The 26,638-nt window shown below is 41.7% G+C and overlaps 1 pseudogene; it reads right to left on the bottom strand.

Annotated features, from left to right (window-relative positions):
• Nucleotides 1-2,968: 2,968 nt before the first annotated feature.
• Nucleotides 2,969-15,405, bottom strand: LOC140623577 (NADH dehydrogenase [ubiquinone] 1 alpha subcomplex subunit 3 pseudogene; annotated as a pseudogene).
• Between the last annotated feature and the right edge of the window lie 11,233 nt (nt 15,406-26,638).

Raw genomic sequence — 26,638 nt, 5'->3', positions numbered from 1 at the left:
CATCAAAATTAGTGCTTTCAAGAAATTTCCTATAAAATCATTATCTGCAACCACTGTCCTAAATCTCACCTCTACTAAAAGTATTAGTAAAGCATTCGATTTCCAATGTCACCCAAAATTCTTATTTTCTTTATTTGTTGAGTATTTCACTTGGAGTTATAATATTAAAAAAAAAAACCTCAAGGGTTTAGTTCATATATGAAACGTTTGGAGAACCTCCAAGGACCTTATGTAGAAATATATTTACAAAATAAGATAACACGTTAGAGATGTTACAAGGCAAATAACTAGAGTACTAAAAACAAAAGGAGAGAAGAAACAGCCAGTGCTTGCTTGGTTTCCAACCAAAACTTCACTTCTGAAAACGGCAAAACATAAAGACCTGCTTTTCACGGATTATCTTTAAAACTGAAATTGATTTCAATCAGTTCCGCCAAAGTGTATTAATCATAATAGCTACCATGAATGAAAGCACAGTGTCAGCCACCTCTTGTATGTCACCTCTGAGCCTCTGAGCGTCAGCTGTCTCTGGGATCCTAAAGCACCTGTTGGGCTTCAGCTGCCTGTTCCCTCCACGTCCGCTAGGGCTCCTCCCAGACACCTGGGTATCCTGTGCCTCAGCATCACTCACAGCTCCTCACCTCTCACAGTCTGGAGGCTTTACCAGTTCCTTTACTTCCTGTTCTACCCTTGACCCTTGTGTCCCACACCTTCATGTTCTGCAACCTTGGGACAGTTGCTACTACACACGCAGCCTAAGTTCCTGGAAACCCAGCCTGAGCAGAGCCCCCAGACCTGCTTGCTGGGCCTGGGAGCACAGGAGCCTGGTTTCATCTGCATCACTATGATATTTTCACAAGAGGACTTGCTAACCTCAGGATCATTAACCCTCACCCCTCATCCCGGGGCACCAGGTGCCCAGGACTTGTTCACCACCCTCACAGGAGCAACTGGAAGTGAAAAGGAATTAATACCCATGAAGTAAACATTTGATAAATGGAGGGTACGAAACAAAAACAATTTTGTTTTCCCTTTGCCATCCCCATGATACAACAGTTCACGTGTCCTTTCAGAAGGCAGTGTCACAAGAGTGTCTGTACACCAAGTAGACCCAGGCTTAGTAGCATCCCCTCGTATTTGCCCCACCTCCCTCATCACTCCTGTTTCCCGAGGGTTGCACTCCCTTATCACAGCTCTAGGTAAGAGGAGTGACACGTGGCTCTGCTTTGGTCTGTCTGCTTGCTGGGAAACCGGTACACTGGTTAACTATTCCTGCATAACACAACTACCACACCTCAGTGGCATGTGACAAACAGCATTTCATTCTTTGCCAGTGGGCTGGGCAGCTGTGCTTCAAGCTGTGACTGCTGAGATGGCTCTGCTGCTAGCTGGGGGTCCGACTGGCCATAGCTCCTTGCTGCAGGCTGGGCTCAAGTCAACCCCACGTGTACTGTGTAGTAACCATGGAACTCGGACTGTAGGATCAGTGAGGGAAGTTCTTCTTACAGGGCTGGCATAAGTGTAAAAAGCACCACAGCCCCTGCTTGAGTCACGTCAACTAATATCTCGCAGACCAAAGCAAGCCATATGACTGAATCCAAGAGGGGAAGAGGCACACCTAGTGAGAAACTGCAGGGTTATGTGGTAAAGGGCCTGGGTATAGGCAACAGGTCAAGAAACCGAGCCAATGATGCAATCTATCAGATCTGGCTAAGACAAGCAGTCTTGTAACAATTTAAAAGATATCTATAGTTTACAGATGAAGAAATAACCATCCTAAGAAACAAAGGAACTTACTCAAAGTTAATTGGTTTGACTGAGCCAGGATCCTAACACAAGTCAAGTCCATCAGACTCAAAAGTCCATTTATTCAGAAATTGCAAGTGAGTGCCCACTCTGCACCAGGAAGTGTGTAAAGTATTGGGGATGCCAAAGTATCATTCTGACCTCCAAGAGCTTGAAGACTAGTGGAAAGACATACTGACATATAAGTACGATATAATCAGGTGATTGCTATAATGGAGCTGTGGGCAAGCGTGGGAGACAGGGCATCTAAGCCAGAACTCCCACGACAATCTGAATGTCCTCATTTTTCACATTTCTCCACACAGCAAGCTGCTCATTTCACAACACAGCATGTTTCCTACCCATCTCAAGAACATTTGTACAGATAAAGCTAAGAAATTCCAGCACTGTAACATCTTACTCCATAGGAATGCCCTAGGCTTTATTTATGGAAAGATAGAAATGTAGACATTCCTTCCCCAAATGAGATCAATTTCTTGCATAAGTAATCAAAGAAACGGTAGATCTTCCGGACACATTTTATTGTTTTCCCAGAACTTAGGCTTACATACCTGTTCCTGCTAAGAGTCACAAAAGTTCCTTTTTTTTTTTTTTTTTTTTTTTAGATTTTATTTATTTATTCACCAGAGACACAGAGAGAGAGAGGCAGAAACATAGGCAGAGGGAGAAGCAGGCTCACCCAATGCAGTTCTCAATCCCAGGACCCTGAGATCACAACCTGAGTCAAAGGCAGATGCTCAATGTTGAGCCACCCAAGGGTCCCAAAAATTACTTTTTTAATCCCAAAGTACAATACTGTTTATTCAATATAATTTCAATTTATGGCAAGGCATTTTGCATCTCACAACACAAAATATGCTGCATATGTTTATGTCACGCTAACTGGCAAAATATTATGATTTATATTTTTATCTTTCTTCCTTCCAATCATTACCATCTTCATTCAAAAGACTTAGAATGAAATTATTAATAGCAATGAAATGAAAGAAGGTATCAGAGGAAAGAAGGCTTTGTCCTATTATTAGTTACCACCCAGAATTTGTACCAGTGGTTTTCTATCCTGGCTACATATCAGAATTAGAATCCATTTTTAAAAAATGTTCAGGCCACATAGAGCAAATAAATCAGAATTTCTGGATGTCGTCTGGATATCCTCTTTTTTTTTTTTCTGGGGTCACTCTATGCATTTTATTGACTACAGGGAAGAGGCCACCTCCATGTCACCAGAGGTGCTCACAATTTCTTCAGCCACTCCAGGCTGGGGCCCTGGGGGTCCTGGGGGTGTCTGGGCACGTCGGGCATGTTCCCATCATCTCGGAGGGGCACTGGATAGTTGTGGGGTGTGGCCTGGTTGATCATGGTGGCATATTTGGTGAAGGGACTGAAGATGGGCAGAATCACAGCGAGGCCCCGCATGGTGAAGGACGCAACCAGCACCGGCTCTTTGGCCCAGGCGTCCTTGAGGAAGGCAGCGAGTCTCCCGGCCACCTTGGTCTCTGCGGCGGCGGCCTGGATATCATCATTTTTAAAAAGCTTCTTAGGTGATTATAATGACAAGCCAGGACTGAGAAACACTGTTCTTCTATACCATAAACCTAGATTTTCCCCATTTTAACTTGATTTCTTTCCTTAGCATAAAGTTGCTATTTGAGATGTTAAGGTATATCCAGTATCCTCAGTAAAAATGTTTTAATTCACTTATTCAACAAATATTTGCTGAGTGCCTGCTACATCCCCCATGCTACTACATATAGAGGGGAGGTAAAGAGTACTGAGCAGGAGCCATAGTCCCTTTCTTTAGGGAGATTATGGAACAAAAAGCAAACATTTAACAAGTAAACAAAGGCTATTTAAAAAGTAAACCAAAATATTATAAATTATAAGTGGCATGAAGTAAAAGCCTGCCTGAGGACATTACATATAAGCTGAGATTTGGGGGATAAATGGGAATTTACTAGACAAGGAGCTGGAGAAAGAGTTTTCCAGACAGAGGAACAGCACGTGCAAACATGCTGAGACAAAGGGTTAGGCTTGTTCAGGGAACTGAAAAAAAGGAGCTGTGGTTGGGACAATGTGAGGTGGGAGAAGGGGCTAGGCTGAGGGGCCCACATGGTTAGGGGGTCCGGTTGTGTTAAGAACTATATAGTATGCTCTAAGTACAATAAGAAGCTTTCAGATATTTAGAAATGGGGAGAGGAGGTGAGGGAGAGTGACAAAATCCAATTTACCTCAATTAAAGGGAATGAGTGCTCCTCCTTAAACTACCAGGAGACATTTCAAGAGTCAAATGCTCGGAAACTATGAAATGATTAGTGGAATCATTTAATAAAGTGTTTATGAAAATAAAGCATATATTTATAAATCACAAACACACACACACACACACACACACACACACACACCCCGTTGTCACCTAAAGTTTATTCATACTAACTAGTAGAACAGTTCATGTCAATAGTGGTACTGGAGTGCCTGGGTGGCTCAGTTGGTTCAGCATCTGACTCTTGATTTGGACCCAGGCCATTATCTCAGAGTTGTGAGATTCAGCTCTATCTGGGGCTCCCCTCCATGCATGGAACCTACTTATATTCTCTCTCTCCCTCTGCTCCTCCCCCTCCACACACATTCTCTCTCACTCTCTCCCTCAAAAAAAAAAAAAATACTCAGCTGTACTGTTCCTTTTAATAACTAATTTTTTAATACAGTGCTGGCTGTTCTGCAAAATTACAAGCAGTGTTTGTAATCATTCTCTTTTATTGCCAAACCTAATTGCTGTCTTTGTTATTGTAGAACCTGAGTTCCTTCTGAAGAGGATGAAACACTCATCCATTTGCCCAGGAAAGGCAGTATTATTTTAAGGAAAATGTTGCTTTGATTTTCATTGATGATCTTTAGCCAGTTGATAAATCTTCAAAGAGAAACTTATACCTACATACAAGTATGATGGATTTCTGATACGCTAATAAGATCGGTCCTATGAAGAATCCCAGGAAGATAAATATACTCTGGGAACAAATGGCTTTTTTGCTAAATGACAGATTCATTGGTTTTAATGACTTCTTCCAAGCCTTCCTTCGGCAAATATGGTGCCCCAAAACAAATCACCAGTAGTGTGTTTAAATTATAATTTAATGACTTAAATGAATCATCTATGTGTTCGTTTAAACAAATAAGTGTGATCCTTTATATTAATTTATGAGGACTGTCATAACAAATTCTACAAACTTGGTGGCTTACAGCAACAGGAATATATTTTCTCATGGTTCTGGAGGCCAAAGTCCAAAATTGCCAAATTTTCCACTTTAGAGGAAAATCCTTCCTTGCCTCTTCTAGCTTCTGACACTCTGGCTTGCAGCGACATAACTCCAGTCTCTGTCTTTACATGGTCTTCTTCCCTGAGTCTCTCTCTGTCTCCAGTCTCCATCTTACAAGGACACATCACTGGATGTAGAGCCCATCCAAAATCTAAAATGATCTCATCTCAATATCCTTAATTGCATCTAGAAAGATTGTTTTCAAAAAAGGTCACATTCATGAGTACTGGGGGTAGGACTTGAATATATCTCTCTAGAGCACAAAATTCAATGCACTATACTCTCATAAGCTAAGTAGTTAATATTATGATTGGCTATAAATGAAAAAGCTCTCAAAATAATAGCAGCGTAACCAAGAATAATTTATTTTTCTCTCAAGATAAAGCTCAAGTAGGAGGACAATGTCAATATAGCTCATATATAGGCCAGGGTATCAAGGACTCAAACTCTTTCTATCTTGTTTATATAAGAGAATGGCCTCTATTCTTAAATTTGCCTCATGAAGCAAAATAACTACTCTATCTCCAACCACCATTTCTGCATCCCAAATACCTGGAAAGTAAAAAGATAAACAGAAGAATATAGCTTTTTCTTTTAACAAAACTTATTGAAAACTGTTCATATCACTACCATTTACATCTCATTGCCAGAATTTAGTCATATGGCAAACCTAGCTGCAAGGGAAGCTAGGAATTCTAGTTTCTATTCTGGGTGGGCATTTGCCCCCCTAAAATTTAAGGATTCCATTACTGAAGAAGAATCGGAAAGTGGTATTGAAGAACACAAAAACATCTCTGCTCCAATGGCGAAATAACCGCCCAGGATTGTTCTTGAAGAACTAAACATCCTGAGTTGCTATGTTCTATTAAAAAAAAAAAAAAAAACAATGCCTGCACAGGCCTGAATTTACTCTAATCTCTGAAGTGAGCATATTTTTACACTTGTTTCCCTTTGGATTTCTTTTCCCTAATTATTACCTAATTTGCTTGTTTGATCTCCATAGAATACTGTGATGTCTCCACCAAATGTACCAGTTAAAAAACTATTACATTTATTGGCCAGTATAACAGTCATTCCAATTCCCTTGACTGCTAATCCTTTCTTGAGGTACTATCCCCCTGTATCTCATTGGGGTAAGGACATGAATGGAAAGCAAAGGAGCATGATTCAAGTAACAGGGGGATTGCATCCTAAAGAAGGAAGGAACTAAGTGGACTTGGGAGATAACAGAAGCAGCAGCAGCTTCCGTCCCAGCAGGAAATGAGCAGTTCGTTTTACCTCCAAATGTGACTGAAGAACAACTGTTTGACAATTGAAACTTAAGGCTGGGGGATCCCTGGGTGGCGCAGCGGTTTGGCGCCTGCCTTTGGCCCAGGGCGCGATCCTGGAGACCCGGGATCGAATCCCACATCAGGCTCCCGGTGCATGGAGCCTGCTTCTCCCTCTGCCTGTGTCTCTGCCTCTCTCTCTCTCTCTCTGTGACTATCATAAATAAATAAAAATTTAAAAAAAAAAAAAAAAAAAGAAACTTAAGGCTGAGTAGTAACCGGGCATCTCATCTGAGCTGATGGAAGAAAGACATGCCTCAGGAGCTCCCATAATGGTAACATTCAGAGTCAATTACAGACCATGGCATTAACTGGGGGAGTTAGCTTAGTGTAGCAGAAAGGAGATGGAGGAGGAAAATCTGCTCTATGAAATAGAATTCATTGGAATGAGATCAGGAAACAAGCCCCAGTAGGCCAGCCAGGGTAGTGGGTCACCCTTATTCCCTACTAGAGACAAAAAAGCAAAGACAAAGAAATCCAGAAATGAAAAAAGTGCTGGGAAGTGGGGAGAAAAACTGTCAGAAGCCTCTACCGAAGATAGATTCAGAAAATACTTGTCAGATATTGCTAACCACAACCACAGAATACAGTATCCTCTGGAACTGTGCCCCAAGGAACAAGCAAGCAGAGGATATTTGCCAAGTAGTGAGTGAGGAAAACATGTCTTGATACCTTGATAGGTGGAAGTTCCACCACAACCTGCTAGTGATATCCCATTTACTAATTGTGAGGACAAGTCCAGCGAGGTAAAAATTGACTACTACTTTCTCAAATACATGTACTTTTGTACTTAAAGTACCAAGTCCATTTCTTCATTGACCCCCATTTCTGTGGGCTCTAGTGTTAATCCTAAAAATAAGATTGTTTTTGTAATAAAACCAACAGCCAACTAATTTCAGGTCTTCAGTTTTTCTGTTCCTAGGCATACAACTTCTACACTTATCAATAAATCCATGTTTTATTATTCCCTTAAGTCTAATTAGGGAGACAAATCCTCTTATTCTGAATCACTATTAAAAGGGGCAAGTCCATATCTCCCATTTATAAACCTATGAAGGGAAATCCTCTGAATTCAGGCCCTGGCAGAAGAATTCATGTGTATCCAAAATGGTAGAGAACGAAAGATTTCTTTCACTCTCATAATTTGGAGCACAGATTTCATAGTCCCCAAAATATTAAAAAAGAAGAAGTAGCTTAAGTAACATACCAACCATTACCAAAAGTGGTGAAATGGTTGTGTGATTAAAAAGAACTTTCGTCTATTGTTGGATCAGACACCCATCATCTGACCAGCTGTAGCTCAGATGATTTTTTCCTTCCCGAATGTTCTTTTTTTTCTTTCACATCTATAATAAGGGGAGCAAATCCCCTACAAACACTACAGAGTTCACATAAAAATAATATAAGGAAACAGATGTGAGGGCATTTGGTGCAGTACAATGAAATATATAGATGCAAGATGTTCGTATTTCTACAAGAATGAACACTTCCCTCTAGGAGTATTTTGCTCAGTATTTTGCTCACTTTGACTCACCACAGGACCAGTGTAATTGCCAGAGTGTTGAGAGGATTTTGTTTTATGTTCATTGTTATATAGTTCGTGTTCCCATTTCATCTTTTAGGTCTTTATCTTGATTCTTTGATTTGTTTGCTGAATTTTCATTTTGCTTGCTCAGGAATAAAAATCTTCTGTTTGTGATCCCTCCACTGCACAGTTTTCTCATTCCGCAGCATGGAATTGTTGGTGTGTCTTTAAAGGCTTCATTCAGGGGACCACACAGGCTTAAACAAGGAGTGACTTCAGTTGTTCTCTCATTGCTGATTAACTTAGCAAATCTTAGACAAGAGAACAAGTTAGTTCAGTGGATGATTTGGTGGAAGAGGGGAGCAGGGATCCTCAGCCATGCACTCTGCCTTCCAACCCCGGGAAGCCTTTGAAACACATACTGAGACAAGGATGTTTTTCCTTCACACCAGACTCCATCCACCCTGGCCTCCAATTTTTCTGACAATAATAATCACAGTAGCTTTTTGAGGAACCTCAACTGAACCAAAGAGTAAGACAAAAAGAGTCACCTACTGAACAAAAATACCAACTTTACTCCTGATGCAGACTGGGTTAGAAGACTTAGCTTATCATGAGAACTGAAATGAGTTTGTTCATTCCCAATATTTACTCTCATTGTCAGAACAGCCTACCTAAAGAAAAGTGTGAGACCATGAGGCACACACTCTTACCCAGGTCACTGCCTCCACTTCTCTAAGCAGAGAGTGGAAAGAAGCACACCAACTCCCCTCACACACAGGACTTTTAATAGAATAGTTCCCCACAAGCAAGGAAATTTGAGTAATGGCTATCACTAGACAAACACGTCACCAAGAGGAAGAAGGAATTGGTCCAAAGGTTGGGAGTACATAGAGACCATCACTCCTCACAGAAACCAGGACTCAAGGGAGAGATTTCTCTCTAATAAATACTAATAGCTAACACTTATTGAGTTCTCACTATGTGCTAGATACTGCTCTAGAAGCTTTACCTAGATTAACTCATTTGATCCTCATAAGAAGCTTTTCCCATAAAGTACCATTGTTATCCATTGTTATCTCCATTCTACCGATGAGGAAACTGAGGCACAGAAAAGTTAAGTAACAGGAGAGAAAAGAAAATCATGTCCAAGCAGAAGACTCACCAGAAGGCAAAGCAACATTGTATCACTTATAGGAATTCCTGGAAAGTCCAGCCCAGATGGAAGAGTTTCTTTTCTTCTATATTTAGGGTTTCTCTTCCCAATACAGCCAAGGCTGTAAGAAAATCCCAACACACAGTGCTGCTCACGAACTGGGCTGGCCTTGATGGGTATGACAGGAAGGACAGGAGGAATGTTCTCTCTTCAAAATATCTCCCCCTTTGGCTGGGGTGGAACCTGCAGGAAGTCCCCACTGACTTCTCTGCTGGCATTATTGCAACCAAAATCAGCTGTAAAACATAAGTGTGATTAAAATGGGGTAAAGATGAGTTATAAACAGGGACGCCTGGGTGGCTCAGCCGTTGAGCGTCTACCTTTGGCTCAGATCCCGGGGTCCTGGGATGGAGTCCCACATTGGTCTCCCCGCAGGGAGCCTGCTTCTCTTTCTGCCTATGTCTCTGGGCTTCCCTTTGTGTCTCTCATGAATAAATAAATAAAATCTTTATTTAAAAAAACGATGATTATAAACAGGATTTATCTCCTTGCAACATGTGAATGTAAAGGTGGGGGTTAGCTCCAGGAAAAGAGCCCTAAGGAAATGAGACCGATTGAAGAAAGGTGAGAAGAAGGAAAGAGCATTCTCAAGCTGGAGAGCTTGGTGAGAAGGGCTCACAGATGTCCAGGAAGCAATGTGAGGGCCCCACGACTAAAAGTGTAAATACAGAACAGGGGATAGTCTGCCCCTCTCTCATGCCTTCACTTTATTCGACTTGATGTTCCCAAGCCCTTTGAGGGGGAAGTTTTCTTTAAAAAAAAAAAATTATTTATTTATTCATGAGAGACACACAGAGAGAGGCAGAGATGTAGGCAGAGGGAGAAGCAGGCTCCATGCAGGGAGCCTGATGTGGGACTTGATCCGAGGTCTCCAGGATCACGCCCTGGGCCAAAGGCAGACACTTAACCGCTGAGCCACTGAGGCATCCCAAGAGAGAAGTTTTCTTATAAAATCCCTCTCATTTGCCAAAAGGTCATTATTGCCTGTCTATATTAGAACAAGAACACTCTTCTGTCCCTGAATCTCTTCAACTATCCATTGCCACCAATACATGCCCTGAGAGTCTGTAAAGTCAGCAATGATACAAAAGACATCAGTTCCAGGATGTGATATATAAATATAGATTATAAGGATACCTGGGTCGCTCAGTGGTCTGCCTTAAGCTCAGGGCCTGATCCTGGAGACCCGGGATCAAGTCCCACATTGGGCTCCCTGCATGGAGCCTGCTTCTCCCTCTGCCTGTGTGTGTCTCTGCCTCTCTCTCTGTGTCTGTCATGAGTAAATAAATAAAATCTTTTTAAAAATAAAATAAAAATAAAATAAATATAGGTTATACATAAATATATGTTTTTATATAATCTGTATATAATTTTATATATAACTATATATTTACATATCAGTATATTTATATATACAGGCTATATATAGGCTATATATATACTTTACATATGAAACATCAGTTCTATAATATCAGTTCTCCCCTTCAATATATTAGTTTCCTGTGGCTCCTATAACAAATTATCACAAACTGGGTGGCTTCAACAGAAATTTATTCTCTCACAGTTTTGGAAGCCAAAAGTCAAAAATCAAAGTGTTGGCAGGACTGTATTCCCTCCAGAGGCTCTAGGGGAGAAATCTTCCTTTCCTCCTCCATCTTCCCGTGGCTGTCCACACTCCTTTGCTTCCTTGACTTCTGGCCACACCACTCTGATCTCTGTCTCCATGCTCATATTGTCTTCAATATATGAGCAAATTCAATATGTAGCAAATTCTTTGCAACATCTTCTCCTCGTCATTCAGTCTCAAATTTTTTTCTGTCTTTCTGTCAAAATCACTTTATTAAAGATCTATCCAGATAATCCAGGAGGATTTCATCATCTCAAGATTTTTTTAAAGTATTTTATTTATTTATTTGAGAGAAAGAGAAAGAACAGGAGGAGGGGGAGAAGCAGACTCACCACTGAGCAGGGAGCCCAACATGGGGCTTGATCCCAGGACCCTGGGATCATGACCTGAGCCTAAGGCAAGTGCTTAATCAACTGAGCCACCCAGGCACAACCTCATCATCTCAAGATTTTTAACTTAATTATATTTGCAAAGGCAATTTTACCAAATAAATTGGCATTCACAAGTTCTAGGGACTAAAATGGAGCCATATATTTCGGGGCACTACCATTCAACCTACTATATTCCATCAGAAGAACAAGCGAAAAAAAATGAGAAAATAAATGGAGTAATAGAGCCTCACCTCATGCCACTTCATCAAGTTAAATACTAAAATGAGAGATTGTATGGCAATGCCCTGAAAAAGTGTACCAGAAAAGAGCACTGAGTAACTGTCCCAACAATTTTGACAACCAGGCATGTGATCTTAGATGATTCATTTAAGGCTTTCAGGGCCTCAGTTTTCTAATCTGTAAAAGAGGGTTGTTTGGATGTTCCTTGAGTATCTTCCAATCTCAACATCTTATGATCCCACAGAAATTTCCACATATATTGTAGAGCCCAGTATGCACACTGTTAGAAAACAGACAAAAGTAATGTTATTATCCAGCAAACATTGCTGAATGCCTTCTTTTTGCCAGGAAAATGAAGAGGGTTCTGCACATCAATACATAAGCTATCGCACTAACTCAAGCAATCAGCAGAATCTCTCAGTGATGCTAAAATCAACAAGCCCCCCTCCCCAACAAAATTAAACTGTTTTAAACAAGTCTACCCTACCCAAAAGGGGGGGAAAAGGGTAAGAAGAAAAACCTGGCATAACGAATCTGAAGCAAAGTGGCCTGGTTGCCACTAAACATACCTGATTTTATTCTGTGCTAGGGAGATACTGTGCTGCAAAAGAAAGAGTATGCATTCTGGAGATTCAGTTCGATCTGAAATTGATCCCAATCTATGAGATCTTGAAAAAGTCATTTAACCTTCCCAAATCTCTCTGCTTTTGTGGAAAATGGGAAAACCACAAGAATGCCATGGGGAAATAGTGAGAACGCAAGTGGAGAAGGTATGGAAGTCATTCAGTGGCAGCTGCCTGGCATGTGCTGTTTCCTTCTGTTTGCCCTGCCCAGGAGAGAGTAAATAGATCTGACCTTAGACAAAGCTGTAAAGTGTTTGAAGTTCACTTTTCACCTGCTTTCCCCTACTTGTCTTTTCCCTCTTAATGGTAACCCTTCCAGGCAAGGAATTTGTCATTTATAGATGTTTATTTAAAAAACGGAAATTACTCATACCAAAATGTTACCCGAAGCAGACTTCTGATTATTTTGTCTCTCACTGTGGAATGTATGTCACAGAATATTTAAATGTGAGCAAGCAGGTGACAGAAGATCAGGGTGTGGGAGCAGAGAAGCTGATTTTAAAGTCCTCTGAAATGAAACTAGCCCCTCGGCAGACCCAAAGGAAGATTCTCATTAGGTATTTTAGAATTGCATGCAAGGACTGAATGCAACAGCATGTTGATTCCTCTCTTTCTTACAAAGTCAAGCTGAAAGCTAGAAACTCATTCTAATCTGCTGTGATTTAAATAATGACAGTACATATTCATAAGAATAAGAAGCCTATCCCATTGTCACATTTGCCTTCCCCAAATTTACTTAATGGGAACACTTCTCCTTCCCCAAGATATCAAGATGTATGATGAATGTTTTCTGAAAGAAATTTATGTCGTGTGGATATTTGATAAGTTTTTCAATGCCAATCCTTCCCCACAGCTCTTATCCAAGAGTACAACAAATTAGATTTCTTGTTTCTTTTCATATAAATACATTTAAAAACCAAGTGGCAAAAGATACTGAATATAATCCAGGCCAGTTAATGTTTATATGGAACACTGTGTTTATAAGGAGAAAAAAATTCTTCATAAATTCTGAATTTGTTGTAGTTTCAATACAGTAGCATAATTGGCCAGGCCTTTCGACATCAAGTATTAAGATGAATGAAAAGGGATTATTTTTACCTTCCCAGTGCCAAAACATTCTACTGATTAGAATTGGCACAGGATACGTCATCTAAAAATATTCCAATTCGTCATTTTCTGCTATATAAGACCATGTCACTTTTTTTTTAATTGGTCTGAGACAAGGAGGTTTTCATTAACTCTTACCAACATTATTCCAAAGAAGAGTTAGCTTCAGATAAAGCCATATACTTTTTAATTATGTGTAACTGTGCCAAGATATTCTTGGGGAGAAAAAAATAAAAAGCTCCCTCACAACCCTTACTAAGAATCTTACCATGGGGACTTTGCTCTTATTTAAATTAAGAGTCAATCCTTTATTAAATATATTCTAACTAAAAAATATATATATATATATATATATATATTCTAACTAGCTATTACTATTATGGGAAAATCACCTCTATGAATGAGGAGATTAGGGGTAGGAGAGGCAGGGAGAGTCTGAACTGAATTGTTTGTTCTTTACAATTCATCAACACTCAGAGAATGCTTTCGTAAAAACATAAAGCATTACTTTTACATTTTAAGTATTATCCTATATAGAATGTAGTGTGCAGTTAAACTTTGTGCTAGAGCTTAAGGACTTCATGAGTTCACTAGGGAATGAGAAAACACCTTTGGTAAATAAATTAGAAGTACTTAAAGGATTGATATTTCAGTTCTCTATATGAGTCGGAGAGTTTTCCCATTCTAGTTATTATTTATCCTATTCTTTATTTGTTTTTGTTGTCAAAATTATAAGCAGATAGAAATTATAGGAAATGTTGATATATTGTATATGTATATATGTGTATAAATGTTTATCACACATTTATAAAGGATGACCTATCTGAAATCATAATGCTTTACATGGACCTCCTATTGGGAATATTTAAATATATATTAATTTTTCTATATATGGACAACAGAATATTGACAGAGAATATATTCACATTTATGTGACTCTTTTAAACCATGTTTCTTAATTAAAAAGGGTGAAAAATTAAACAAAACACTATCATAAAGTTTAATGTTACTTCTAACTAGATAGCTCTGATTTAGCTTATGATGACTTATTTGTATAAGCTTTTTTTTTTTTTTAAATAAGTTGGAATTCAAGTATAAAGAATGAAAATCTGGCCAGAACAAAAACCTAAAAAAAAAAAAAAGAAAAAAAAAGAAAACCATTGTTCAAAATAATAATGACAACCACAATCAATGACTTACAAAATAATGAGATATTTTTCAGCTCAGCAGTAATATTTACCTTTTTTTTTTAAACATTTTATCTGTTTATTCTTGAGAAACACAGACAGAGGCAGAGAGAGAAGCAGGCTCCATGCAGAGAGCCCAATGCAGAACTTGATCCTGGGACTCCAGGACTCCAGGATCATGCCCTGAGCCGAAGGCAGAAGCTCAACTGCTGAGCCACTCAGTGTCCCAACAGTAATACTTATCAACTAACACCTAATAGTTATTTAAAAAAAAAAGTGACTATTACATCAGAGTCGGCTTGGTTATTAGCTGTTTTGAAGATCTAGATTCACATCAATTTCATAGTTTTCAGATGTCTGGCAGGAAATCAGACATAATAAATCAATTAAAATCAATAAACTTTATCCAGATCAGCAATTCACTGTATTTTAGAGAGAATTAAGTTTTTCTCATTTCACAAAAAAAATGTTGATTTTTGTTGTTTTCTCCCTATTCCTCAACTCCACATATCATATCTTTGTCTTTCACTATCTATATAGGTCATAGCAGGTTGGCAGGGGCCAATGACCCAGTAATAAATAGAATACAGACATAGGGGACACCTGCGTAGCTCAATGGTTGAGCGTCTGCCTTTGGCTCAGGGCGTGATCCCGGATTCCCAGGGTCGAGTCCCTCATCGGGCTCCTTGCATGGAGCCTGCTTCTCCTCCCTCTGCCTGTTTCTGCCTCTCTTTTTCTGTGTGTCTCTCATGAATAAATAAATAAAATATTTTTTAAAAAGAGAATACAGAAGTAGGATCCTAGGGGGCAGCCAGGACTCTTGCACATGGTAACAGAGGGATAATTCAAGGGCTCCATTGCTTCTACCCCAGCATTATGGCTCAAATACCTCTGTCCTGGCAGACTCCTCATTCTGCATGGGCTGTATGACCACCAAACCTGGAACTTCTGGGGTATAGACTCTTTTGAGGAACTGTCACAGATATCATTACCTGTAGGAGTTTGCTGGTTTGATGGCAAAGCAAAATGATAGCAGCCTTGAACCTGATGGAAATCCTCATCTTTGCATTCCTTCAAATCCTGGGAGCCATCTATAGTCAGAATAAGCTTACTGATTGGCTTACAGATTTCCAATGAAATAATCCTTAGAGGGATCTGGAAATAATGTACTTGCCCAGTGTTTCCAAACCTCCAAAAGATATATTTAAAAGTAAAAACTAAGATAGCAACATTTAAACTAAATCACAGCATCTCTTATGATACAAATTATTATAACAAAATGATTGCAGACATGAGAAATTAACTTCACCTGTGGATAAAGTAAATTTTCCATCTAAAAATGTAATACTGTTTAAATCCAACCTGGGAAACAAAAGCCTCAAAAAAACAGTCTCCTAAAGTCATTTTGCAAACCATCCTACTCTCTACTCTCTCATCTTCCCCAGCCCTGCACCCTACCACACCAACCTAACCATTCCTCTTTTCTTTCCTTTTTTTGTGATCATTTGCATATAATTAAAAGATTTGGTTAGTCTTTTTTTTAAAACTCAGTTCATGCCCATTGAAAATCTAGAAATATTGTTTCCATCATCCAGAACTCAGCCTCACAAATTACCACAAATTAAATCTACTAAATTGAATGTATCATCTGGCTGAACCACAATCCTAAATGGTGACTCTGCTTTTTTTCCTCATTTTTATTCTGTCATTCCTTTTCCTTTCTTGATTTTTGTCTCCCTACTCAACACATTCTTGCGCAGTTAGCAAAGTGGAGAATGAGGAAAACATACATGATTTGTGTGTACCCTTTTAAGACATAAGAAGACAATAAATATTTCAAGATGAAAGGCATTATTTTCATTTTTACCTACATTTGTAGAACCTACTTGATTTTTGTAAATCAGGAAGCAATAGAATGATATTAATGCTTTGGGAAAAGAGGGATGAGTTGTCCAAAAGATAACTGTGGCAAAAAGAATAAAGAACTATAAGGATATGGCTTTAACTTCTGCAATTCTCAGCTGCTCTCTTATAGGAGAGGAAACTAATACTAAATATTCTCCATAAATACATCCCTGAGAGAATAGATATTTCAGGGAGAGGGCATCCTGGATGGCTCAGCAGTTCAGCGCTGCCTTCAGCCCAGGGCGTGATCCTGGAGACCTGGGATCGAGTCCCACGTCAGGTTCCCTGCGTGGAGCCTGCTTCTCCCTCTGCCTGTGTCTCTGCCTCTCTCTCTCTCTCTCTCTCTCTCTCTCTCTCTGATGAATAAATAAAAATAAAAATCTTTTAAAAATCTATTAAAAAAAACATACTTCAGGGGAGAATGAAGAGAGCAAACTTCAAAAAAGAAAACAAGTAAGAATCCTATTGCTTTTGATTTGTACATTACATTCAGGAAAGAGAACTTTTTCACATAGTCCAGCAAAAAATGTTGGAATATGTGGATTTGAAAGAAGAAAGAGCATTTACATGCAGATAAAGATAATGATGAAAAAAATCATATTTGTTCCACGATTACTCCAACATTTTCCTTCAGGACATTTAAATATCTTTCAGTGAATCAGTGATTTCAGTTTCTTGAAGTCAGACTTGGGAAACATACTAAACACACCTGTGAGAAAACAAGCTTCTGAACAGAAAGGCAGTTTTTATAACCTCAAGAGTGACACAGACAAAAATGATCAATACCCTCCCAAGAGACAGTGTAAATATCCAAAGTGCTAATAAGTGGAGGCGGAGCCCTCATGACAGAAGGTGTGGTATGTGTACAATTTCCAGATAAGAATGAAATCATGGCACTTAAACAGTAGCAGCAGTGTTAGTTACATGTAATATTTGAAAAATATGACAACCATCTCAATCTGCTCAAGTAGCTCTCATGGTAAGGGTGAAATTTTATCAACATTGGTTAACTTATGGTGTGTTAGAAAAATAGCAAGGAGATAAATTGATGGATTAAAAGATAAGCTACTCACAGGCAGACAAACAGAAGGACAGATAGAGTTACAATCAAACATGTACTTTACTCAAAAAGATAATAACTAGCCCCAAGAAGTGACGGGTCTGCTAGGAAAGCCTTGAACATAGAATTTTCTTTGTTTTTAATTTAGTTCTCGCAGTGTCATACTGCATAACTGAGGATAATGCTTAAAAGTCTCTAGGACACTGTTTTCCATCTGTTAAGTGAGGCTAATGATATTTTCATATAGTTTTTTGAGGGTAAAAGACTTATGAAATATTTGAAAGACTCTGGAAAAAAATAAAAAAATAAAAAAAAAGAAAGAAAGACTCTGGAAGAAATGCCCTCTATTAATTGGAGCTATTTTTTTTTAAGATTTTATTTATTTATTCATGAGAGAGACAGAGCGAGAGAGAGGCAGAGACACAGGCAGAGGGAGAAGCAGACTCCATACAGGGAGCCCGATGCGGGACTCAATCCCGGGGCTCCAGGATCACGCCCTGGGCCAAAGGCAGGTGCTCAACCGCTGAGCCACCCGGGCGTCCCTAATTGGAGCTATTTGACATGACATTATTTTCTTTAGTAACTGGAGTTCAGCCAATAGACAGAAATGCAGTGTATATATGAAATGATGAAGCATCTGAATGCACTATGAGGGGACCTTAGGGGGTTCTTTGCTGAAAAGGGGACTGGCTATCTTTCTAGCAGTAATTTCGACATAAACCAAGGGAAAGGGTTGCCCTCTAGATCCTTTCCAATTCTGACGTCTATGGATCCTAATTTCTCCTGCCCATTAAAAAAAAAAAAATGTTAACAAGAGACCCACAATATAGAGATGGAAAATAAGACTGTGCTTGCCCTCACACTTTACTTTCAAAAATACCATAGAATTTCACAAGAGATAGTCTGTATTACAGTATAGGTGGTGATCCCCTTTAAAATAAATTCAACTACCCGTTTTCATTATATGACCCACTCCTCATGTACCTTTCTCTACACACAGCACAAAGGAATAAGAGCGTTTTTGCCAGGAAACAGGAAACCATATTCTTCTTCCATTTCTTCTTCTCCTGTGCTTCTTAAAATTGGAAGCCACACATGCACTTATATTTATCTATCCCTTCTGGAAAAGGTCAAAGTGAGTCCATTTTAAATCATTTTTGACAATGGGACAAACTTGAACTGGGAGCAACCTTTTGGACCAGCATGTGGTCTGCTATGATGAAAAGGACCTTGTAGATGACTCACTGGCATTCTCTCCTGGCTCACATTCCACCACCAACAACCAGTATATGGTCCTGCATTGGTACCCACAGACGACTGTGGGATCATTACCTTTCCCCTTTATTTGTCTCTTAACACCCATCCACTCAAGGTTTCTTTTTCAGTACAGGAAGTCAATTTCCTTAAAATCTCAAATGACTTTACTACAGTAATAAAGGCATTAGACTACAAACTAGACAGGTAGGTAATGATAAGTAAAATCTCATTTCTCCTTTGAGTTTGGCATAGTGTAGCACCAATAACCAGATTCCTAACAGGTTTTTCTACATTTCATTGTCCCACTCCATTTGTATGTTCTTGCAATGTGGATGTCCCTATTACTCAGTCCTTGTTTATATTTCTCTCTGGTTTTAGGATAAAACTACTCAAATTTCAATTTTGACATCTTATTCTCCCTCAGAATATCTAGGAAAGAGTTCTTGTAAACTAGATTCCTGAGATCTTATACCAGGCTTAGGCCAAACCTGACAATCTGAGCACTAATTTTCCTACCGTTCAGAAATATCCTAGAAATATCCCTGAAAGAATATTATCTTTCTCTTTCCTAGAATGACCTGCCCAGGACAAATAGTAGACATTGGTTTTTCTGTCCTCTCTAATTTAATCATGTCTCTTTTCCTCCTCTCCAGCACGTAAAACATTTCTAACTTTCTCTGTCCCCCAGGTAATATATTTGCTTTTCTTATCTCTGCGTTTTCCTTCTGTTTTTTCAGATGTTCCACATGGAAGGCCTATATTTCTCTCCTCCAGAGGATTCTAACCCTCCTGTTATGGTCACCATCAGTTCGCTGTACTACTAAAGATTTGGGACTTTTGAGCTAGAAAATCCAGACTCAAATTCCCACTGTGCCACTTAACACCCATGTGATCCAAGGTAATCTCCCACTGACTCTGCACACCAGTGGCTAAAAGCTAGGTGACCGTGGGCCAATGACATGATCACTCCAAACCTCACTGCCACTATTTACAAAATGACAGTGCCTACCTTACAATGTTGGTGAAAGGAGTAAATGTGATGATCAACACAAAACTGCTCAACATGATTGCTAAACAAACGAAGCACTCTAGAGATATTACTTATTGCCATTATTACTAATGTAGACCCATACTATGTATACTGGGTTTCCTGTCTTCACTTTGTTCTCAAAACAAATGCTATTATTTCTTAAACCTAGGCTTCATCATACCTCATTAGCCATGAGAATTTCCCTCAACAGTCCACATGAAGTTTGGAGTAGTAAGCTGGGGGAGTTGCAAGCACACCCAGACTTTTTACATAGTCAGAGCCATTTAAGCATATCTGAATTTGAGTTTTGATGAGTCCTCACTTGTTCCACCTCTTCCGTGTGCTACAGCTCATGAACAGGGCAGCTTTCACCTAAATACACCAAAACCTAAACACAGATTATGATAATAAGAGAGCTGCAGCTACAAAACATCATTGAACTAGAGACTTTCCATAAAACCACACAGTGAAGACCACAAGGGGAGAATGGACATGCACATCAAGAGCTTCAGGATCCCACAGTTGGGGGAGGTGGGCTCCAATTCAAGAGAAATGCTGGATGGGAGATCTGACCACTGCATCAGTCACTTCACTGACTCTGGGTATTTTCAGCTACAATTTCCAATGTGTCCTTCCTCCTCCCTCACTCTGAAGGCCATTCCTCCAGACATGAGAGCCTGTCAAAGAGAGTATATTCTGTGAGAGAGCTTGTTCCTGTTGCTGCCAACTTTTGTGAGAAATTCCAAGAAAGTTTACTAGATCCTTTTACAGGATGATGTGAAGTACAGCATTTCAAGTGCCAATTATTAGACAAGAAAGAATTTAGCTTTTCGATTTTGTTGTTTGTGGTGGTGATGATGATGAAACCCAACCCACTTCCCCCAAAGGTAAAGAGAAGACATAGAATACTACAAATTATTACTTGTAACAATCAAAAAGGAAGTTCTGAGGTGAAAACTGGGAGCTGCGTAGATTAAACTAATTTTTTATGTTATTTGAAAACCAAGGTTATGCTGGCAGAAAGGCCAGCTTAAAATCAGACCAGAAGTTGAACTTTCCTAATAACAAATATAGACTCAGACAATAACCAAGTCTGGTAAAGGTGCACAAGCCCTCACAGCTTACCTGACACAAAACCAGAAACAATACTATACTCCTGAACTCACAGGAACAGTCAACTTAAGGGGTTTACCCAGTTCAGGGTGCCTCTGCGGATTTATTTTCCGAGGTTGCCATCAGAAATTAAATTCTGTATAGCAACATTTAATGGAAACTCAGATTAGTCAAAGTACATGAAATAGAGCAGTTTGTGTCTTAATTCCCACTATTATAAACGAAGTTAAACCACTGTAGACTTTGGGGGTCTTCCTTTCACTGATGATCCGGGGGTATTATCCTCCCTAATGCCAATAACCGTGTTGACATATCCTTTCCTGTCTAATTCTGCATGTACTGAAACTAGGTGGTTACAAATAAAACCCTGAGACATAATTTGCATTTGAATGAAATAATCCTGAAATTATTCTGCTTTTTCCTGTGGCATTACTTGTTGTTCCACAGAACAGGTTCCTTTGGGCCTCCCACTTGCCATGACTCAGTGCAGATGACGGCCAGAGAGCTGATTGAAGAATCCTGAAATTGAGGATTCTGATTCCTGATGCAATCTATATTCCCAGTCTACTACACTAGTTTCTCTTTATTCACAGTTTGGTAAAGAATGCAGGTGGAGATGGTGTGGGCACACTTGCACACATGTTCAAACTGCTTAGAAAAAGGAATGGGCAAGAGAGTGAGTATCCAAGGTTAAAATCAGGCCGGCATTTCAGATTTCAAGAGATAACTGAGAAGGGAACATCTGTTAGATCCCCTGGGTTGGAGGACAGTCTGTGTAAGTCTTCATATCTCTTGAGTCTGTGCACATTGTGGAGAGGGTGGAGTCTTCCATCTTCAAATCTAAAAAGATTGAGCGATTTCGGAAGGCCCAGATGTGCCAAAGGTCAGAAGGATCAATATACAGGCCTTACTTGGGGGGGGGGGGGGTGGAGGAAAGGAATAGAAAACCGCTACAAAAGGGAACCCAATGAGAGGTAAGGAAGTTTCTGAATAATTAAAAAGTTAAGAATAAGCAAACTCAGTTGCCATGGGGGAAGGAGGTGGGGTGGGGGATAAAAATTAAAAAAAAAAAAAAAGTAGTTGATGTGGTAATTAAGAATTTGGTGAGAGCCTGGGCAGGTCACCTCCTTCCTCAGATCAGAGCCCCATCAGAAATTCTTTCAAGTGTCCTTCTGCGTCGCCAAAGATGACAACAGCAAATCAATAAGTGCTTGAAATGAAAGGGGTTGTTGGCGAGCCCCCAGGCTACAGATTTCCCGCCGCCAGCCTTTTCTGAACTCCTAGCGTGCCTTTGCACCGCCTCTCTTAAGAAGAGCTACCTTTTATTCCTATTCTCAGGACGAAGGTAAGTGCTCAGTTAGCATATCTATTAAATGTCGGTTCTAGTTCCAGCTCTGCGAGCGCGCCGAGAGCGCGGCCGCAGCTCGCCCGCCGGCCGGCCGGGCTGCAGGAGGGGGGCGGACTGGCCAGGCCGTCAGGGGGGCCGCAGCCCCCCGGGGCTGGCCCGGCGTCTCCCACGCTTTAGCACTGCTGGGTTACAGCCCAACGGTCCCTGCCTGGCAGAGCAGAGGGCCGGAGCCACCGCGGCCACCAGAGCGCCCCTTGAACTTCACTTATTTACAAGCAAGCACAAAAATCATTAAGAATAGGCAAGAACCAGTGCTCCAAAATTACCGCTCGGCATCACCGGGAACTCCGTCCTGAGTTCCATACTCTGCTCCGTTACCCTTCCAATATTCATCCCTCCCCTAATATGTCTCGATCTAACAATCTTTCCAGACCCAACATCCCCGGGACGTTTTAATTAGGTAATTCATTAGTGAGTCAATACGGACATTTATATATTCTTTTAGCTCGAGTGGTTAAGTACTAATTTCGAAATGATTATAAAACACCGGAATAGGCAACGCATAATAATTTTAATTTATATGCAAATCAATTGGTTCATCTTAATGCCTTTTTGTTTTTTTTTTTTTTTTTTTAATTATTGTATTGTAGCATGGGGGTACGGATCAAAGCGCCCGAGTGGACAATTCGGAAACCGGACCTGGACTAGGGAGAAATTTTAGAACAGCCAACAAATCAATAATGTTTGAGGCAGTTAAACATCTCTAGCCATTGGTATTTACATACTCGCTTGTTGTCAGATAAGGAGCTGGGGAAATTGCTTGCCAGGGTTGAGATCATAATCCAGAGTGAAGAAAGTAAATGATAGCACGCACCCCGCCGCGGCGGGCTCTAAAATAATACTGTACCTTTCCCAAATGCTGACTCTTGGGTGAGAGTGGGTTGGTGGAGGTCAGCGCACATTTGTTCTCGGTTTTGCCCCCCTCTGATCACAAAATTGTATGTCCTCCCCCAGCTTCACAACTTGATCCTTGTTCTAACAGTTGTCACCTGCTTCAAAATATTGGGGGTGGGGGTATAACTCAGAATCTCACTAAAAATTATCTGGACCCATTTAGCCAGCACCCCTCTTCTTATTCTGATGGGGAGGAGGGGGGTCTGTCTAATTCCGTGTGTCCTCCCACATTATTACATTAGATAACTAAAAAGACAGAAGAAACGGCTGTGGGAAATGATCCAGTGCCTTGGCTTATCGGAGGTTATTATCTTTAGACATAGCTTAGAATTTTGGAAAAGGAAAAAGAATGTAGTCTTCCGGGGAAAACAAAAATTTGAGATATTCTAGAACAGTGAGTCTCACTGGGGATTACTAGAAGATCCACCGGAGTTGTTTACGTATAAGTGTAACATCCTTGAAATTCACAGATACATAAGGTCAGTGTCTCCCCACCCCCCGGCTCCCAGCCCAGGCGATCTGGCCCTTAAGGAGCTGGTACCTTTGATGCTACAATCTTGTTTACATCTGCAGGGCAGGGAATTGCTTGCTTTGCTTGGACGCTCCCTCTACCCCCTTCTAATTTGAAGTAATCGGAATCTAAATACAATCGCCACGGCCCCACTCTTCCATTTCTGCTCTGACGAGGGAAAAACCTGAAATCCATGTCTTAAGTCAGCTCGGTGGTTCGTAGGCTCCCCCCCCCCCCCCCCAGCACCCTGCCTCTCCGCTGCATGCCTAATGTATTCCCTAGTGGTTCTGGGCATTAATTAGTTGTTTAATAGGAGTATGACTAAAAATGTAAAAGAAGGATTAGGAGCGTGAAACGTATGTCCAGCTCCTTCCACACACTCGAGGAGGGAATGAGAATCATTCTGTATCTTCTATTTCTCCAGGAGCCATTAGCATTTCCCACCAGCTGCTCACTTCAGCTGCACTGGCGCTGGGCGAGGCGAAGACCCAAAAGCTCAGCGCGAGGTCTGAGGCGGCCCGGACTGGGGTTAACCAGCCCCTGGCGGACGAGACTCCAGACAGAAGGTGGGGTGAGGGGAACATGAGCTTCCAGGAGCCCCCTCATCCCAGCCCGGGTTTGCAAACCTCCGAATCTTGAAAGGGGGAGGGGGTTGCACGCCCTTATCTGCGCGTCTCTCCAGCGCCTGCCCCTTTTCTCTTTCCCTCGTCTCTCCGCAAGTCTCTGAATCTTCCTGTCTCTGATTTTTTCACTCTTTTCCCACTTTTCCAAGAGATTCCTCATCCTCGCCACCAGACGAAAGGAGGTCGTTCTGCTAGGAGCGTCTCTTAATCTCTGTAAAATGAAAAGAAAAAAAGGGGGGGGGGGAGGACACTAACCCATTACTCAGGGGATGGGGAGAAGCAAAAATCGTTGATGGATAGAGATGAAAAGGTCCTTCTCTGACCGCACTCCCTGGTTTGCTGCGACTTTGGATTGCAGTTGTGGGACTTGTTGAAGAAATTTTATTTCCTTGATTCAGCAGGATTTCAAAAACCAGAAATAAAAATTCTCAGAAACGGAGGGGAAATAAAAATAAAAACAGCGCTTGGGCATTTCTCTCTCATTTCTCCCCCCTTAAATAACACTGCCTTGAATTTCCAATGGGTAAAGAGAAAAAGTTTGAGTTTTCATGGATGTTAGGTGGAGGTTAGAAATGGCTTCAAAAATGTAGATCTCTCAGTCAGTTTTCTTCGTGGCTGAAGAGGCTAACCCTTTCCATAAAATGAGTCCATCTGTCGACTGTTAGCTATTTCAAAGTGAAGGGATTTAGCACTCAAAACAAATTGAGCAAGTTTGTTTGCCTGTTTTTACTGCTAACTCAAATGAATTCAAAACACGGAGTAATTCAAGAAAACACATAACATGTTCCAGACAGTCCCCAAATGTAGGGAAAGCCCAGCACCTATGTGGTGACCTGGGTTATTTTAAACGCCAGGCTTTTTGTAATGTATACATTTCACACATGTTCTCCCAACAAGTTATTATAATTTCCTAAAATTGAGAGAATTGGTATACTGATTTAGGAAGAGCAATACAACTTTTAGATGGAACTTTATTCTCTATTGAGGACCAAGGGGGAGGGCTCTTTAATGGAGGGCCTGGGAAAGTGTTGTTCCTATGCAGGAATTAATACTGATGGGAAAACCAAACGGTGGTGGTGGTGGTGGGGGGGGGATATGATTGCTTTCCTAGGCTTTCCAAAAACATTAACAGGATGCCCTTGAAATTCAAAAAAACTTTGTCTAGTGTGCCCGGCAGAAGCCTTCACACCTGGTCTTGCAGACGAATCGTATTTATAGTTCTTACGCCCAAGGCAGGACAGAGCAAAAATATCCTGTTTGCTACCCAAATACAACACGCCCTTGCTTCCAGTCAAGAAATCGGAAAATCAGGGTTTAGAAGTAAGGCACACTTTTCGAGTGAAAATGACTCCTATAACTTCACGTGTTTTTCGATTTTCAGGAGCAAATGTGGATTTGAGGGTGGCTTCCCTTCCCACCCCCACCGCCATCCCTTGCAATTCAATACCATGCTCGCCAGGAACCTTAACCTCGTCATTTTAAAAAATGAGATATCCGTGACCCGGGGTGAACTTGTTGAGTGTAGGTACAGCAGAGGAAATTCTAGACTCTATGAACGCCCGAGCCTTGCCCAGCGCAGTGGTTTCGCGTACACTGGTCAGTGCGCGACCGTGCCCACCTGCGCACGGACACCGCGCGCGGCCTGCCCGGGGCACCCGCCTTGACCTCGGGAGCCGGGTCCCCGCCGGCAGCGACGGGCCCCGCATCTGGGCCTTCCCCGGCCGACTAGTCTCGCTCGCTCGGGGCTGTCGCCCTCCCAGTTCTCTTCCCCACCCTCCCACCACCACCACCACCACCCACCCCCGCTCGCCCCACTTTTCTAGATTTCCCTTTAGTCATCCTCTCACCCCCACTCCACCTACTTTCACCCCAGCCTCCCGCGCGCCCCTCACTTGCCCACCACCCCCACTCCGCAATCCCTCGCCTCTGCGACCTCTTCCTACAACCCCGCAGGCCTGAAAGGTCACGTACAGGCTCTCTCAGACTCACACGCCACTGCCTCGCCCCAAACCAGCCCAGGCACTCTGTCCTTTGTTCCATTCCTTGGGCCACTTGCCCCGTCCCTTCCTCCTCCTCCGTCCTGGCTTGCTCCCCGGGAGTACGTTCCTGCCTCCCGGACGCGCGGGTCCCCCCACCCCACCCCTCTGATTTACTAGCGCTCCCGGTTCGGCACCGATTCCTTTTCCTTCTCCTCCATCCCCGCCTCCCCTCCTGTCCTCCTTTGCGCCCGCTGCGCGTCGGCTCCGGCTCCGGCTCCGGCTCCTGCTCCCGGCCCGGCTCCCTGCCCCTCGTCGCTCGCCGGGCTCGCTCTCCGTCCCGCGCCCAAGTCTCCCGCCCGCCGGCCGGCGCGCCCTGCCCTGCCCTGCCCGGCCCGGCCCGGCCCGGCCCTGCCCCGCTCCGCGTCGCCCCCGGCCGCTCCCCCCCGCGCCCGCCCGAACGCCCCGCTCGCTCCCTGAACGCCCGCCGCGCAGCCGGGCTCGGCCGCCCGCCCGC

Source organism: Canis lupus, chromosome 33 (assembly GCF_048164855.1).
Source record: "Canis lupus baileyi chromosome 33, mCanLup2.hap1, whole genome shotgun sequence".
In the NCBI taxonomy this organism is placed as follows: Eukaryota; Metazoa; Chordata; class Mammalia; order Carnivora; family Canidae; genus Canis; species Canis lupus.
The sequence above is the reverse complement of the archived record's forward strand: the minus strand, read 5'-3'. Positions and strand labels throughout refer to the sequence as shown.